Genomic DNA, 6,000 nt, shown 5'->3' with positions numbered 1-6,000 from the left:
ACTGCTCCAGATCCAATTTTTACTGAAATATTTTGCTTGAGAAAAATTGTCATTGGCCCATTTCCTTTGGAGTGCACATAACAAATCCATTAGGTATGATTAAAACAGTGGTTTTCAAACCTTTGTCTTTCCACTGGCATACCACCTTCAGCAATCCCTTCCTAACACTGAGCACTTGTGGCATAGGGATTGCTGAAGGTGCAATGTGAGTTTAGGAGGCCAGTTTGAAAACCATTGGTCTAAACCATGGATTATTATCTGCAATGATGACATTTGAGACCATTTGAAGATTGATCTTGACACTTCTATCATGTTTTCCTAAGACATAGGAGCAAAATAGGCTATTCAGCCCATCAAGTCTGCCCCACCATTTAATCATGTCAATTTCATTTACCCATTTAGCCCCACTGTCCGTCCTTCTCCACTGGCTAAACAAGAATCTATCAATCTCTGTCTTATGTACACCCAATGACCTAGTCTCCACAACCACCTGTGGCAACAAATTCTACAGATTTATCACCCTCTGGCTGAATAAATTTGGTTCTATGTAGATGTCCTTCAATCCTGAAGTTGTGCCCTCTTGTCCTAGACTCTCCCACTATGGGAAACCACCTTCCTACACCTATTCTGTCCATGTCTTTCAACATTTGAAATCTTTCACTGAGATCCCTCTTCATTCTCCTAAATTCCAACGAATACTGGCTAGGAGCTGTCAAATGCTCCTCATGTGATAACTCTTTCATTTTCAGTCACCTGAGTGAACAAACCTCCATTGAACCTTCTCCGTGAGCATACTTTTTCTCCAATGAGAAGCCCAAAACTGCTTCCAATACTCCAAGTGAAGTCTCACCACTGCTTTCTTAAGCCTCAGCATCACATCCCTCCTCTCGCATTCCATTGCTTCTTTAGCACAGTCTCAACATGTAAATTTGCCTTCAGGCTTATCCAGCACAAGGATTCTCAGATCCAAAGGGACCTGAGTATTTTCAAATTTCTCCCCATTTAGAAAATAGTCCCCCCATTTGTTTTTTCCACAAATACATGACCATACACTTTCCAATATTATATCTTATTTGCCACTCCTCTGCCCATTCTTCTAATCTGTTTATGTCCTTCTGTAGCCTCCATGTTTCCTCTACACCTCCTGCTCTGTGCTGATGAACACACCTGCCTGTTCAGTGTTGATACACAACACCATGTTTTATTTCTAGCTATCTCAATTGGTTGTCAATCAGTACAATTTAAAAAAAATATCAAATATGGACCATGCTGTGATTTCAGAGAGTTTTGCTGACCAGCATATGACATTTTAGTCAATGCCATAAAATAGCTATTACTTTCAAAATCACTATATTCAGATGTTCTACGTGGAGATTATTCATAACCCAATTTTGTAATTTCTTATGAATCATTGTCTTTCCACTTAACACTTGTAATTACACCATGGCCAAAATAGACTTTTCTGCGTAGCCTCTAGTCCATTTCACTGCGGTAAAGAGCAAAATTATATCCCAGTGCCTTTGTGGTATATATATTATTACCTGGATTGATTTTGCGGCTTCCTTCCGAGCCTTTGTCATAACATTCTGGTTGGATGCTCTGTTCTTAAATCCACAGTTACATGAAGACAGGAGGATGACTCAACCCGATATTTTTAATGTTGCCATTGAGGGAATAGCAGGTTTAAAGCCCGAAATGACTGACAATGGCTCAAAAGAACATATAAGCTGGGAGCAAGAGTAAGCAAATAGGCCTTGGGAGCTGTTCTGCCATTTATCAACATCACTGCTGATCATCTACTTTAGCTCATTTCTCAAGTTCAAGTTTCATTTATCGTCTGATTGCACAAGTACAAACAGCATTTGGTCCAAAGCACTGGAAACACACATACAAACCATAGATATGCACAGTACATGCATACAAATATTAAAACAAATAAATAATATTGTTAAATAAATAATAAAGTCACAGAGGGTTTGTAGCAGCAATTCATCAGTCATTCTACAGTTTCGCTGCCCATAGGAAGAAGCTATTGCTAAGCCTGGTGGTTCCTGCTCTGATGCTCCTCTATCTCTTTCTTGATGGGAGTAGCTGGAAGATGCTGCTTGCAGCTGCTCACTTACTTTAGTGAACTCTCCTTAGACAATGATTCAGGTAAATTGAGTTCATGGTGGGGGGGAGGGCACAGTGTGGGGTGGAGGGCCATAGTGATCCTCTCTGCCACTCTTATGAACCTGTGGATTGACCTTCAGTCTGATGCTCGACAGCAACTCCACCACACAATGATACAGCTGACCAGGACGTTCTCATTAGAGTTCCTATATAAAGTTGACAGGATGCTGGCCAGTAGCCTTGTTAGCCTTAGATTTCTCAGGAAGTGCAGTTGCTGTTGTGCCTTCCTGACAAGTGATGAGATGTGAAACACGAAAGTCTGCAGAAGATGTGATTGCAGTAAAAACACAGAAATGCTGGAGGAACTCAGCAGGTCTCGCAGTGTCCATAGGAAATAGAGATATATTACTGATGTTTTGGGCCTGAAACCTTCTTCAAGTGAGGAAATGTTCTATATCCAGGATAGGTTCATTCCTTAAGTGGACTCCAGGTAACTTGATGCTCTCTACTCACTCCACTGCAAGTTATTAATGTATAGTGGTTCGCCTTAAGTCCATAATCATCTCCTTTGTCTTGTACAATGAAAAGGAGGATCAATTAGCACCAAGCAAGGGTAGCATGAGAAATCACTGTTATGGGGTTCATTCAGGAGCATGATGGCTGCTGGGAAAAATATTCTTTAAGCTTGCTGGTGTGTGTTCTCTCCCTCTTAAACCTTTTCCCTGCTGGTTATTACATATTGAAACGTGGGCATGAAATATAACTATTCAACCAAGAGTAAAATTATAATCTCTGCAGAGACAAAATGACTTGTCAGCTCAGGTATCATTACTTCTCTGTGCCTCTTCCACAAATATTCCAACCATTCCAATATATTTAGCTCTTCTTCTAACTAATTACATGGGTTTGAATCTCTAATCATCCCTATTTTTCCAGAATCTTATATTTTAACATAGTCATTACCTGAATATAATTTCTCTCCACTCTCAAATCTTTCAGTTAGTGTTTCCTTGCAGCAATAGAAGAGATCACATTTTTGCTTCAATTAATTTTCTTTTATTTTGAACTTTAGGACTATGGTGTTTCTTAAAATTCCTGTCAATGCATGAGAATCTCACTCTTGTAATTTTATAGAAGCTATAGGCAACATTATGGAATATAAAATTGAATGTATAGCAAGATTCACCAATGCATTTATTTTTATATATTCATCCCGGGGGTAAAGAGAACCTCATGTAGGCTGATGTTTTGTGAAACTGAAGATCCTTGGATTATTGATCAGATCATTAAAACTGACTGTGCTGTGATTGGAAATTTCCTGACCTGAGTTGCAGTCAACAGGGAACTTGCTAAGATTCTCACGATGGGAGGAATGATTTGATTTTCCGATTATGACTTTAAGACGTCCATCAGAAAAAAGGTCCACTTATTCCAGAATTTAGCTTTCACTTCCTTTCCAGTAAATTATGATAACCAAGTGATCAATCTGTATTTGTTTACAAATTTTTATGGGCAAGAAGTGTTAATAAATTTTTAATTAGTTCCACATCTAAACATTCATTTGAAAACACATCTTCAGATTTCCAGATACTTCTTGTTTTGTTAATCTGTGGATCAAGTGGGATTACATGCAAGATTTTTTTGTCCTGTCTTTTCATTTATACCATAAATATTTACTAGGTCTCCACAAAGTGCATGTCTTCATAACTATTCATAAAAATACTTGCATTTAGGTAGTATCATTTGTATCCTGAAAATATTATAATGTGAAAAATAGTTATCTTTTATTTACACATTTAATAAACTCTACAAACAAAGCACCACCATTTAAGTATATTTTTTTTCTTAACAAGTTGGATTTTTGATCAAATCCTTTAGACATTAGTAATTTTGAGATAACCGCATTATCATTGAATCAAGTTGACTGGTGGACATTACAAATGCTTTCCCTGTGGATTTGGAGATACATTGTACATTTCCATTTTTTTTATAGCGAACAATTTAAGAAATGAGTTAATGACTTAGAATTTCATTATCATGTAGAGACATGCCCTTAAAGGACATTATGTGAAGGATTCTACCAGCTTAATAGGGTGATGCTCAGAGAGCTACATCTTAACACTGTGCCAAAAATATTAACAGAATCTCATTCTGAGATGGGCATCTAAAACCACAAGCTAACCTGCATGCAAAGTCCTGCTTTGGAGTCCTTAAAGTGACAATTTACAGCTGGATAACAGTGCAGCAACAGTGATGCCAAACATTAGTTATGAATGCTGTAGTCTTCCCAGTATCCTTCATGTATGGGCATTAGATATGAACGCTGCTTTCTTCCCAGTATCCTTCATGTATGGGCATTAGTTATCAACGCTGCTATCTTCCCAGTATCCTTCATGTATGAGCATTAGTTATGAACGCTGCTATCTTCCCAGTATCCTTCACGTATGGGCATTAGTTATGAACACTGCTATCTTCCCAGTATCCTTCATGTACGGGCATTTCATATATTTAATACAAACTAAAGTTTCAAAGTGCACCATGCAAGCGACAAAGACTCCAATTTATTCATCAGATTGATTTTTACTCTCAGTTCAATATAATAGTGTATTTAGAAATGTATTAACAATTGAATAACTTGGTCAATGTCTTTCAATTTATTTTCACTGTTATTTTCACAGACCGTGCAAAATTTGTATTGTTACAGATTCTACCCAATGCACTTAAACCTTTGAGATGGAGGAAGTATATTAGTTAAACTGATAAAAACTTAAATGTTTCAGATTTCCCTCACGATTTGTAATAGAATGGAATAAAGTACTAAAATATTAATTTAGTGCTACACTCAGCTTTGTTCAATTGCAGCCAGCTGGATCTTTCAAATGCCATTATCATAGACTCCTCAGCATACTAGTAATCATCTCTGTCTAGATTTATTCCTTTAACTTATCTCATTTCTAATCAAATTTTCAGCACCTCTTTTTAAAAAGAGGTAATTAACAAAGCAGTAAACTGCTCCTCCAAGAGCATGCCATGTATTTATTACTCTGCAGAGATTTGTTTCATTAAGCTTCAGCTTCATTAAGGCCTCTTAAATTTGCAGCTGGATCCTTCAGTTCCGAAATGATAAATTTAAGTTTCTAATGTTGTCAAGAATTTTTAAAAGATGAGATTGAATTCTTAAGTCTTCTCCAACAGAACTTCAGTTACGCAAGTCTCTTTCAGTTCCTGCTGTAAATTTTGAGTATTAGTGGATGGCTTTGAAAAAAAAGATGGTGTAAAGTTACGGTAGAAGATTAGGAAATTACTTACAGACATTCTGCTCCAAATGATTTCATGTCCTTGAATCAATCCCACCTTTTTTTTCAATCAATCTTGTCATCTTTGCTGTTTTGTATGTTGGGTGCTCAAACCGTAATAAAATTGCAAAAATAGTAGCCTTCGAATCAATCAATCAATCAGTTAATTAATTAGGGTGGCACGGTTGGTGTAGCGGCTAGTGCAACGCCTTTACAGTGCCAGTGATCAGAACTGGACTGGGGTTCGAATCCCACACTGTCTGTAAGGAGATTGTACATTCTCCGTATGTTGACGTATGTTTTCTCCAGGGCCTCCGGATTCCTCCCACCATTTAAAACATACCAGTGGTGTAGGTTAATGGGGTGTAAATTGGGAGGCATAAACTCAAGGGCCGAAATGGCCTGTTACATCTAAATTTAAAAACAAATCTATCTTCCTTATGTATTTCAATTGATTATTCTTATGTGTGTGTACTCTATTCATCTTTTATGAATTTTATAAATGTAGCAATTTCTCTTGCATATTTGAGATTATCCAATTATTTTTGTCAAAATCTCTTCTTCATCAATCCACTTGTGCACCATCATTTAA

This window comes from Narcine bancroftii, chromosome 9 (assembly GCF_036971445.1).
Source record: "Narcine bancroftii isolate sNarBan1 chromosome 9, sNarBan1.hap1, whole genome shotgun sequence".
Lineage (NCBI taxonomy): Eukaryota > Metazoa > Chordata > Chondrichthyes > Torpediniformes > Narcinidae > Narcine > Narcine bancroftii.
Note: the sequence above shows the minus strand (reverse complement) of the source record.